We start from the raw sequence: 12,720 nt of genomic DNA, 5'->3' as shown, positions 1-12,720 counted from the left end.
TCCCTCGTCTGCAGCAGGCCCACAGTGTGGGGGGTTTCTGCTCCTTGGAGCTGGGGAAGGGGTGTTAATCTCCCGGGAAGGAGTGTGACCTCCCGGTACACCTCTGGTCTGGCCCAGAGGGAGCCTGTCCTTGGGAACCACTTCTGCGTTATCTCCATGGGGGCACGTGATGACAGGTGGGCAGCTCCCAGGGCTCAGAACCGTGGGGTAGCCCAGGCTGCCACTGCCCTTCTGGACAGGTCCCGCTGATGCCAGTGATCAGCTCTGGCTAAGGGCACCAGCAAAACTGGTAGGGACCCCTATGGGTGAACATGGCCAGGGGAGACAGGAGCAGCAAGGTGCCCAGGGTGCTCAAGGAGTGGCAGCCCTGGGACTAGCAGTCAGGCTTGCAAAAGCCAAGATGATCCTCAGACTTGAGGGGCCCAAGACTACCTGTTTGCCCTGGAGGAGGTGCAGGGAGATGGGGAGGTCTGTGATGAAGAGGGCGCATGGGTGAGAGTGAGAGTATATGAAAGTTCTGACATGTTTATATATGGGGTGTGTGTGAAAGAGAGGGAGAGGCATGTATGGGGGCAGGATTCCACCTTGCAGGCTCACAAATGCCTGTATATTTAGGAGTGGAGTTTCCAGATAGAGCTTCAAGGAGTGTGGGCTTCACGGTGAGGGGCAGCTTCCTCTCTATTGGAGGGATGCTAAGAACCTGTTCTAGAATTTATCTTGAGCATGAAACAGTATTGCATTTTCATGGCTGTTTATGAAAACCCTCCCTCCGATATGTACCCAGCAGTGTGATCCATGTACAGTGTGCTCCACTTAGCATAAAGCTGACAGCCCAGTGCAGATGGGGATACTAGAGGAGAGTGCGTCACTAGGACTGGTAATGCCAATCCTGCTCAGCCTGGCAAGCAGCAATCCAACAATTTGTTTCCCAGAGTACTGACTGCCAGTGTGGTTGAGCTGTTTGTACCTTGAGCATGTGTGACCTATGCATGAAGACTTGTAGAAGGGGAGTGAGGGAAATGTGTAACAGTAGGAACAGAGGAGTAGACCCAGAAAAGACCCAACAGGGCTTTGAAGAGGAAGCCATCTGTGTGTCCAGGGGCCAGACTAGAGGCAGGATGTCAGGAGTAGAGCAGGTGAGAGGACGCTGGGACCAGTGCAGTGACCTAGGAGCTCAGCCCAGGGAGGTAGCATTGGAGGAGGAAAAAAGGGCTAATTTGGGCACACTCTGAAGGTAAAGCACAAGGCCTTGCTGATAGCAGAGGTGTGGTGCTACAGATGGAGGGGAGACAGGCCATTCCAAGAAGGAGAGCACTGACATCAGCAGAAGTGAAAAAAAAATGCAGGTGAGCAGATGGGGGTGTATTGGAGGCAGTGGACAGTGTGGGGGAGCAGGGAACCAGGATGTTTCTGGAACCTCAGGTTGGGCTTCCGTGTATGACATGAAGGGTGGCAGGTTCTAGAGGCAGTGACAAGGGCAAGACTACCCACCTTACCGCCAGCTGACATCACCACTGAGAGTCTAAAGTTCCAGGAGAGGTCTGGCTTGGAATGCTAATTTGGAGCCTGAGCTTGCTCCTCCCTGTAGGCCCCTGCTGCTTCCTGGTCACACTGCCTATACTTGTACCGGCTGACTAAGGACAGACTAGCCCTGGGCCCAGTCTGCCCAAGCACTATGCCCTCATCTTGCCGAGCCTCCTGCAATGGGAGCTCTACCTGGAGAGGGAAGGTGAGCTGCAGGAACTCCTGCATCTGGTATGACTTGGTTATTGTGTGCCTTGGGCATAGGGGACAGCACCACCTACAGGCCGCATACCCATCAAGCCCAGGGACCATAGTGATGCAGTCCTTGAGAGCTGAGCACTCTGGGAGCCCCCCACCTTCAGGGGAGAGAATCACATATTGGCTTTGGGATAGGTACAGTTTGACTTGGACCCAAGATGGAGCTGGGATACTTGTGGAAGCTGCCTGTACCCTCCACACCTCTGGGCTCCTTGGGCTTCACCCTTGAGAAAAGCTGCTGGTGAGTGACCAGAGGAGGGCTGAGTCTGTTGGGACTGGGGTGTCACCCAGACCTGTGATACTGCCCTACCTTTTCTTCTCCTAACACCCCTGGAAAACTCCTAGTCATCCTTGGAAGCCCATCTCAAAAATCACCATCTCCAGGTTAGTTCTACCACCCTTGTGTCTCCTCAGCACCTAGCAAAACCCCTAATTGCAAGTTTCTTACACTACATGGTGGTGTTAACATCTGTCTCTCCTGGCAGACACCAAGGTCCTTGAGTTCTTCTATTTCCAAGTGTGAGGCACAGGTCAGCAGGGCCTTGTGGATGTTTGTTGATTGAATAAGTAAGGGAAGGAAGGAAGAAACAAACCCATAGTTGGGCAACAGCCTGTGGAGATTGACTAGTTCTGCCTCCTTGTTTTATACATGGGGAAACCAAGGCCCACAGGAGCTGCAGCTTGCCTGAATTAAGCCAGGAGGTCAGGGGTCAGAACTGTCTTCCAGACCAGGATGTCTCCACTGTGCCAGCTTCTCTGCTGGCTGGGTTCTTGTGAGTTCCAGGACTAGGGGAACCCTAGAGGCAGCCACATGGAGGGGACCTGGGGTGAGTGGTTTGGTGAGAACCCTCCACTGTGGGCCAGCACTTCTCTGCCCTCTGCAGCCCTGCAGCTCCCAAGGACTCAGGCACCAGAAGGTTTTCTCTGGACAACCTACTGCCCTGTGTCTCAGCCTCCAGCACAATAACTCTGCTCTCTATGACCTGCTCAGACCTGCCTGCCATCTACCTGCTGGACTGGGGCCAAGCCCAAGGCATTTTCCCAAAGTCAGTGTGGCTGCCCTAGCAGCTGCCCCCTGCCTTCCAGTGTGTTAGAGGACCTGGGAGACAGATCGCAGGTCTCATTTAACTCTCATGAAATCGCTCTCCTATGACACAAGTGAGAGCCAAGGCTTTGAGGTCTAAGCTTGCAGTAGCAGCAGGAGTAGGGGGAGCCCACATTCATTCTGGGACTGGCTGAGCCCAGAGCTTGCTCTCCCTTGGGGCGCCAGGCCATGGGCAGTGTTCTTAGGACAGCAGGTTCTTAGAGGAGGCTGGAAACTGGCAGTACCCAGCCCAGAAGGCAGAGTGGTGCATGTCATGGGCCAGGAAAGAGGGCTGTGGGCCAGTGGCAGACCTGGGGACAGGGCAGGCCCACTGGGGAGAATGTGTTCCTGGCCAGTAGCTGGGAGACCTGCAGAGCTAGGAGGCCTCAGGGCCCCACAACAATGCAGGCACCTGTTCACCATACCCTCATTGCCACTGGAGTGAGCATCACAGTTTCTGCTCCACGTGGACTGAATGGGGATATCTTTGGGGATGGGGACACCTGTACCTAGGGAGACAGATAGGTAAGCAATTGATTTTTAAAAAATATATATGTTAGGTAATTGATAATTGAACTCTCTTATTAGTTGTAACAGATTTTCAGTTGGGCTTCCTGGAAAAACCAAGAAATTAATCATATTACTACACGTAAGTTACAATCTACCTCTCCATTTCTGATGTATCTTTTATTTGTTTTCTTATACTGTGTTCTCTAAAAGGTCAAAAGCAACATTAAATAATAACAATTATCTTGGCTTGCTTTTTCATCTTAATGAGAAGGCCTCTAATGTTTTATTAAGTCTGAATTTGGCCTTAAATTTCAAGTAGATATTATTCTTCATGAATAGTACACTCCATTCTTACATTAATTGCCAAGAGTGTCCACCAAGAATGGATATTCAATTTCATTGAAGGCTTTCCTGTATTCAGCAAAATCATCAAATTTCTTTCCTCCATAGACCTATTAATGTGTTGACTTATTAGCTTTTCTGAGTGAAATCATCTCATGTTCCTGGGCTAAATTCCAGGGGTCAAGCTCAATTGTGCTTTAAAGTGCTGCCAGGTTCATTCTACTAATATGATGCTTAGGGTATTTTCATCTATATTCATAGGTAAAATTATATGTACTTTTTAAATAAGAGTAATATTATTATGTGTTGGTTTGGGGAGTAGAACTTAGTGGCTAGGCAATCATATACTTTACCTTTGTTATTTCCAGTACCCCAACTGGCACTGCACATAATTATCACAGTATTATTGACTGTGTTTCCTATGCTTTACTTACTTCCTTGTGTATGCATTCTTTTCTATTAGGGGACATATTTGTCATATTTATAAATTACAGTTATGATTAGTTATGAATAGGAATTGTGTAGTTGAATTAAATATCATATAAAATTATTGTATTCTCCAAGGCTTGAAATAATTTATTTTAGAAATGGTCTGAGCTATGGCATGCTTTTTTTTCCCTTGAGGTTTAGTTGGCTGTCAACTTACTTAATTTGTACTATGGTTATTGGGCTTTTTGAGTTCTAAACACTTTTAGTCTGTTTTGGTTATTTATATTTTCTAGATAATACCCCAGTTCAAAATGCTTTCAAAGCTTTTAGCACAGATTTACATAGTGTATTCTTTTAAAATTTATTTTCCATATCTGTGGTTACATTCCCTTTTTTTATTCCTAATAGCTGTATTTTTTCATTTTCTCTCCCTCCCTTCTTCCTTCTTTGCTAGTCTCCTTCTTTTATTCCATGTTTTTGCTGATTAGAATTGCCAGAGGTTTATTTTTTTAATTTTTGTTCTCAAACAAAATCAGTTCTTGAATTTATCAGCAAATTCTACTCTTTCTTGAGTTAAATTCAGTAATTTATCTCTTAGTAATTCCTTCCTCCAGTTTGCTGTATGTCTGTTTTGCTTAAAAGATCTTTTTAGCTTTTTGACTCGAGTTTAATTCATTTGTTTTCATTTTTCTTCTTTATTTAAAATATATTGAATTCTATGAACTTTTCTCTTAAGTACAGTTTTTGCCATATGAAATTTCACAAGGAGTTTTCTTATAAGAGTGGTTTTTCTGATGTGTCTGTAATTGGAATTTTGACTGCTTTTAGCATGAACGTAATTTGGGGAAATTTTTATCAAGTAGGTGAAGTTTTTTGGTTCACCGTTTGTTTATTACCGTTAAGTTGTGTGTCCATATCATTCTGTCACCTGTACAGTCTGTCTGGGGACTCTTTTGGGGTTTCACTGGTGCTGTGGTATGTAAATCATGTGGATGAATACTCTGATAGAAGAACATGTCATCCTGTGCTTAGGGCATTGTACTCATGCACTTATTTCTTTATGTTTCCATCCCCCTTAGAAAGACACAATTCAGTATTCCACTCCTTCCCACCAATTGTCTCCTGGGTTTCTCCCACTTGTCAGGAAGTACAGAAAGTTCTACTTGTCTTTCTCCTGTCTCTCTGGCTCATACAGGGCAGCTCCCTGCATTGTGTTCAGGCACCGGGCCCACCTTCTGGGTAAGGCAGGCTGGATGTTCTCAGAATGGCCTTTCACTTTCAGCCCTGTAGGCAGGAGATCAGGGCTGCTTCCTGGTTCCCTCTGCCTGACCAACCCTGTGGCCTCAGGTTGCCCTTAGCCTCTTGGGCTGCACCTTATCTGGAAAGTGGACAAGAATGCCTTGGAGGGTGCTGTGTGGATATGTAGGATAGTTAGTAAGTAGGTGGAAAGTCCTCCATGAATGCCATTCATTGGCAGTGAGAGTGCTGGGCCATTTCAGGAAGGGCCCTAATCTGCCTGCCCAGCACAGGGCCACTCAGGGCACATTCATGTCTGGCTCTCTGACCCTGGCCAGCTAACATCCTCTTGCAGGGGCAGTGTCCAACTCCCACTGGCCGTCACCTTGCTCCCCTGCTCTTCTCCTGAGCCTGCGCAGATGGTCCTGGGTTTGGATCAGTTCATGGTGTTTACGTTCACCGTGGTTCAGACCCAGCTACCCTGCTTTGGAACCCTAAGACCAAGGGTTCATGGCTAAAGCCCTTTGGGCTTTGTTCCTTCATCTGCTGTGACAGCAGCATGCTGCAGTGTGTGAGTGTGCACTGCCTGGGAAGGGATGGAGGTGGCTGTGCCACTGTTACTTCTGGGGGCTGGTCAGGTTCTGGCCACCTGGCTATAAGCCTCCAGGGCCAGGGGACACAGGGACTGTACACAGGGAGTAGGAGACTTTTTTGTTGGAGAATCAAGACACATACCCTCTTCCTTTTTCTGAGAGAATCTGGCCTCTGGAAAAAGGCCCTAGCTCTCTTGGCTTAACGGAGAGCTTGGTGCCCCCTCCCGCCACCCCTCATTTGACACTCAGATACTTCTGCTCCTGAAGCACAGTGGGGTCTCCTTACACCACTTTGGGCATTTGCCAGAGTGAAGGAAATTGAGTTTTATTTGTTTTTAAACACAAAGGATAAGTATTGCTCAGTCTAATTAGATGTTATTTAAAAGTAGAAGAACTGTGTTCTTTTTTTCCATGCCCCAGCGTTTCCAGGCAGCCTTGGGGCAGTGGAGGCTGCCACTCACTCCTAGAATGGCCTGAGCCTTGGGCTATGCCCTGCCCCACCTGTTCATCCAGAGGGATCCAACCTCCCTGTCTCTCAAGAGTCTTCAACCCTGACACTGTCCCTTCATGCTTTGCTTTCTCACGGTCATGCCATTCCGCTTCTCAGACAGGGAGCTGGATAAGGTGCTCCCTCCTGGAACCCAGGGTCCTCTTCCCTTACAGACCAGACTCTGCTTCTCAGCAGTCTTAAGTGGATGCCCCATAAACAAAGGGGATCCAAGAGTAGCAATTTCAGTTGAGGTGGGAATCTGCACCCAGCCCCCTACCTCAACCTCAAAGGTACCTTAAGGGGACTTTTAGAAGTGACAGGACTGGCTCTCAAGTTTTTCTCAGTTTGCATACTCTCTTGTTGAAGCCCATGTGCAGCTCAGCCTCCAGGAGTTTGAGTTACCCACCCACATGTGGAGCACGGAGTGAGTCTTGTGGAAGCTGATAGAATTGGCTCAAGAGAAAGAATGCCATGGGTGAAGGGTGAGAGGAGGCCCCTGGCATTCTCCCATAGCCCTGAGGGTCCTGAGTGGCCTGAGTGGGAAGCCAGCATGCCAGCATCCTGCCCTGCAGGAAAGAGCAGGGATTATCTGAAATCCTACCTGCTCATCCTTTGACCTCTCCAGTCTCAATAATGGGGTGGTTATTGGTGCACAATGACATTTTATCCCCTGAGCAGCCACAGAAGAAGCCAACTGGACAAAAAGGGAGAGAAGAAGGAAGAAAAACCCCAGACTTGGCAGAATTTGTATTTAGGAGTGTGAAGAGATGGCAAGGTTCCTTCAGTCAATGCAAATAGTATTTGGAAATAGGAATGCATTCAGAAGGAAAAAAATGAATCATGTGTCTGTAACAAAGCCTTAATTATTAGCATCTGTGTCTGTCCCTGGGCCAGGCCTTTGCAGAGGAGGTACTGGGTGAGATGCTGCCTAACTCTGGTTCCCATGGCAGCAGCCTCCTGGCAGAAGCCTCCTGGTAGGAGTCTGGCTTGCAGCCTAGAGGGTGCATGAGGGTGAATATGGCCATCCTCATAGCACCTGTGAATCTTATTTCTTGAAACCTGGTTTATATGAAAATGTCACCCCTTGCTCTCTAGCCCCCAGTGCTCACTGGGCTGGAAGGATGCAGAGATGGAAGCTGCAGGGATGGGGCTAGCTGTGTCCTCCCAAGGATGCAGAGGGGAGAAGCTGAGGACTAAAGAGGCCTCTCCACAGAGGTGTGTCATCCCTGCCACTCCCTACCACAGGCATTGGCCAAGCAGGCACTCCTAGGCCAGAGCCTACATGCCAGGACAGGGCAGTACAACCTGGAAGCAGGAGGCAGCTTCTTTGCATGTTTTCCCTGTCTGCAGAGGGCACATTGGCTATGCTGGGCATGGAGAGATGAGGGGGCCCAGAGGTGGGACCACGGGGAGGGTCAGCACCAGCCCCCATAATCTGTGTCTGGGATGACAGTGGGTAACCTTGAGGACAAGTGCCCATCAGTATTCTACTGTTGTGATGTCACCCAAACCAACAGGTATTAAGCATGTCCTGAGCATGGTGGCCTCATGCCTTGCTCACTGCCACCTGTGACTTAGATGATGGCAGTGCAGAGGAGAGTGCTGGCTCCCTGCTCATGGGGTGCCCAGGCCTTACTCCCAGACTGCTGGGCCTCCAGCTTTTGGTTGCAGCCACTATCTGTATTGTGTGACCCCAGTAGGCAGCACTAAGGATTTCTGGAGCTTAAGGGAGACATATTTCAGCCCATCATTAGAAAGAACAGGAGCTGGGGTTTGGAGAGGGAAAGGACAACCCCCAGCATGGAGCTTCCTGCTTTGTACACTTCTGTTGTTGCGGTTGTTGAGGTAGGGCCCTTCCGTGCCTGTGGGTGGAGGAGCCAGATGTTGACAGGTAGCTGAGCTGGGAGAAGTGGGTCCCCATGTTCTGGAATTCAATCATCTGGGCCAGAGGGCAGACAGGCCTGGGGTCACCCTGGGAGCAAATGCAAGGTCTGGCTGGCAGGCTCCTAGCTTCCAGAACCTCTTGCACCCACTAGAATCTCTGGAAATGATAGTGAGCTAAGCAAGAAGACTCTTAAGTATGTGTTACTTGCTTGTGCTCTATGTAGATGACACCCAGGGCTCTGACCACTGGCAAGTCACCGGGCAAGCACCACCTGGGCCTAGGTGGGGACTGGAGGCCAGCTGGCGACTGCAGTCCTATTAGTTCCAAGAAACTTTGAGCCCCAGAGTGGGAATGGGAAGAGGAGTGGAATGAGGGAGGGAGGAACACTGATCTTTCAAAAACAGGGGAATTAGAGAAGTGGGAGAGGAAGGAGGACCTGAGAGGGGAGGCAGGTTGCACTTGCAGCAGGCAGTCCTGTGCTCCTCCAGCCAGAGGGTCTAGTGACTGCTGCCCTTAGCAACCCTGGGCTCTCCCACAAATGGGAGTGCTGTCCCATCTCTCCCCCTCCCCCAGCACCCTGCAATGCAGGTGTGTGAGAAACGCTCACAATAAAACACTGGGACACAGGACTTGAGCAGCAAAGCAAGGTGTTTATTTACGAGTCTGCAGAGTCGGGCACACAGCCAGCCAGGGGCATGCATGCCGACAAAAGGGAGTTGGCTGTTTTTATCCTAATGTGAGTAACGCCCCCACCCCACGCCCCACCGCCTTCCCCTCTCCCCCTCCTTCCCCAGTTTTCATGCTGGATACTTCGGAGTCGGAGTCACAATCTAATGCGATTAACTAAATTAACTGAGGGTGATAATTAACTAAGGGGAATCTGGTTATAGGTCTGTCTCCAGCTCTTCTTTGAAATTTCCCTATCTTGTTTGCTGGGCTGTCTAGCTACATTTTCCCATTTTCCGGAGTTTGGTGATGAATATCTCCCCGCTCCCCCTTTGATCTCAGATATCCTTTGTCCTCAGAAGCATTTGTGCTGAGCTGCAGAATGCCCCCTTCCTGACTTGTAAGAGTGCTGATACTGTTAACTCTGGCTTGGAGACCCCCTGATTCAAGATTTAATTACATTTGTCCTTTGCTGCTAATTATTTTCTACTGGTTTGCGAGTCACCAGTTTCCTTGCCCCTTACAGATGGGACCCCCAAGAGGCCATGATGAACTGACCTGTCCACTGCTGGTCTGCCAACTTTTGCTGCATTTTCTGGTCTGTGAACCCAGTTGGGGAACACCAGGACTGGAGGACAGAAAGTTAAGTGAGATGATGGGGAAACTAAGGAGGTGCAGCTGCCTCTGCTACCTGACCTGTCCTGCTGGGGTAGGGGGTAGGGTCATGAAGCCTGATTCTTGCCATGTGCAGTGGGAGGGAGGAGGCCCAAGACACAGGCACATACCTCACACAGAAAATACAGGCACGATGCACTGCAGTCTGTACCCCAACCCTGTGTGTCTCTGAGCCTCTGTTCAAACTAGGAAGGAGGCCTTCCAGAACCCTGACCACCTCTACCCTTTCGCAATGGATGGCTGAGCCAGTAGGTGCTGTGGGCCCTTAGGCTCATCAGCTGAACATCCAGCTTCCTACTCTCCCCCTCCCAAAGCAGACAGATTCTTAGTTATAATTCAGTCACAGGTTCCAGAGAGTCAAGGCCACCTTCAGCATCCTGATGGCTTTAGCCTGGCAGTGGTAGCCCTCACACACTCTCTCCCATCAGGTGTTGTGACTGGAGAGGATCCAAAGGGTAGGCCCAAATCCTCACTATTGCAAAGGACCCCCTAAAGTTTACCAAAAGGTTTTGCATTGGCTCAAGAAATCCTGAAAATGTGGTTTGGGTGGGGACCGTGCATTTAAACAAGCATTTCATTTACAAATTTGATTTAACTTGCAACTTCCTGCTTAGAGTTTCCTGTGTTGTAAAGTGAGGGCCCCCTCTGCTAATCCCTCTCCCCAGACTGCCCCACAGGGGGGTTACCTATCAGATCCTGAGGCACTTCATTTGTATGTTCTGGCCTGAAGATCCCACCTGGGACCCCATGTAGGCCTGGGATGGGACTACGCTGGAGGAGGGCAGGGAGGGCACCCTCTACACACCACTGCCCAGAACCCTGGGAGGGACTCCATGTGACTCGGCTCCAGGGGCTATGGCAGGTTAGGGGACAGCCTAGCACACATCTACATTTAGCAGGACTGATACAGACAATTAGGAAATATTTATTTTGCAGTGACTGAGCAAGCAGGAAGTATTCAGCGGGGACTGCTTCCAGAAAGCAAATGAGATGGAAGGCTCACAGGTCTTGGGGTCTGAGTGCTTAGGCTTCTGCCCCTGCTTTGCTCATAATACTTGTTCTTTTCCAGAAGTCTGCTTCAAGTATGCTCAGATCTCACCTCTTCAGGAAGGCCAGTATCTTCTCTTTTCCAGAGAGAGCACTGATCCTCTTCCCAGCCCATAAAATCAGGGCCTTATCTGTGTGGTCATTGCGCATGACAGCCATATCCTGCTCCTGTGAGGACTCAGCAGGACAGAAGGCCCTGCTTCCTTCACTGCTGTATCTGCAGTATCTAGGCGGGTTCTTGTTAACCTTTGTGAGTGAACGAATGAGTGAGTGAATGAATGAATGAACAAACGAACAAGGAAGGAGTAAGGACTCTGTGGAGCACCCCACCTCCTGCCACACATCAGTGAACATGACTTCAGAGAACCAGACACTCAGCCTTTAGAAGTGTGATGGAGTCCATTTTGCAGATGGGACAGGAGGCCCAGCCTTGGCTTCCCCTAGCAGAGCTGGGTTCACATGTCACTGGCCTGGTCCAACCAGCCAGCATGGTTCTCTCCCCATCTGTGTCTTCTAACTGCCAATGGGGCTCCTGCCCTGCTCCTATGAAGGCTGGATTTTTTTGGAACCAGGATGAAACTCAAGACAGCTCCACTAAAGCACCCATTCTGAAATCTCTGCCAAAGTCTGCCCTCTTGATTAAGTGGCCCACTAGGGTGGGGGCACAAGGCTGGCACCCTGCTCTCTTCAGTACTTTCTCTGTCTCTCTCCCAGCCAATAGAAGGGAGACTAGCACTATGTGTAATCTTCAGTTGCTAATTGTGATGCCCTGCAGCTTGCTGAGCTAAAAAGTCTCCAGTTTTTTTTTTTTTTCTTTTTTGAGTAGATTAAAAAATAGAAGCTCATGTGTGTGCTGCCTCAGAAAGAAGCACCCTGTGCAAAGCCTGGAAGAGGGGAGGGCTACTGGTGCCCCTCCTCTCTCTTTGGGAAGAATCCTGGGGACTCAGGCAGGATGGCCTAGGGGCCATTTTTGTCCATTTTTCCAGGAAGCTGGGATTCTTGGCATCCATGGATGAGCTTCTAGGAGCCCCTCCATCCCTGGAATCATATGCAGAATGCCCAGGAACAAGCATTTTTCCATATGTAGAGGATGAGGGCCTCTGCCTTTATCTGATATTTAGAGGGTCATGTCAGGCCAAGAACAATGATGAGGAGAAATGACAATTCTGAGAAGCAGCAGGTTGTGAGACAGGCAGGTCTAGGCAGACCTATCACCAGTGCTGCCTGAGCGAACTTAAGCCTTCTTCATCTGAGAAATGGGCATCTCTGTACTGCCTTCTGGGTTAGAGGGATTGTATCAAATGAGATGAGATGTGTAACACCTAGCACACACCAGGCTCCAACTCCTGATGATAAACGTTTAAAGGTTGGTCAAAAGAAGGTTTGTCTCTGCTTCTGTGTGTTTCAGAAATTTCCGGAATTGCAAACTCTAGGATCTGGAAGGGGTCCTAAAATTCTTACTGTGCCCTGGGATTGCCCCAGACAGCTCTTCTTCTTCACAGTTGAATGGAGGCCTGGCACTGTGCCTGTCCAGCTGTACAGGAGGTTGTCCCCTTCCCAGGCTGTCATCTCTGCTGTCAGCTGAGGTAGAGTTGGCTGTGTCATAGGCCAGCCAGTTATCACTGGTACCACCTTTCATGTTTCTCCTTGAGTCCCTCTGGGCTGAGAAATGTGATCTGTGCAGATACCCTCAATTGGATATTTGGTGGAGGGTGTGAATGCTAATTGACCCCTGCCTCCCCACCTTTAGAATGTGCCTTGGAGGGCAGAACTGGTGTTGGGAGCAGGTAGCTGGGCATCAGAGGCCTCAGAGAGCCCACTTGTGGGCAGGAAGTGACCCCTCTCATGTAGCTCCTACAAGGTTGGGCCCCTGTCCCACCTGACCACCCTGAGTCTCTTTCTGCCCTCTCCCCTCCCTGCCTCCTGCTCACATGGGATTAGGCAGCAAGCTGGAAGCCAATAGGCCCTGCTTCTTGGCAAG

At 49.6% G+C, this 12,720-nt stretch overlaps 1 protein-coding gene across 2 annotated transcripts in view; it reads left to right on the top strand.

Annotated features, from left to right (window-relative positions):
- RASGEF1A (RasGEF domain family member 1A) overlaps nucleotides 1-12,720 on the top strand; it is a 93,691-nt gene that overhangs the window by 54,824 nt on the left and 26,147 nt on the right. The gene's annotated exons all lie outside the window — the stretch shown is intronic.

Source organism: Furipterus horrens, unplaced genomic scaffold, assembly GCF_987537825.1.
Source record: "Furipterus horrens unplaced genomic scaffold, mFurHor1.1.pri manual_scaffold_5, whole genome shotgun sequence".
Lineage (NCBI taxonomy): Eukaryota > Metazoa > Chordata > Mammalia > Chiroptera > Furipteridae > Furipterus > Furipterus horrens.
The sequence above is the reverse complement of the archived record's forward strand: the minus strand, read 5'-3'. Positions and strand labels throughout refer to the sequence as shown.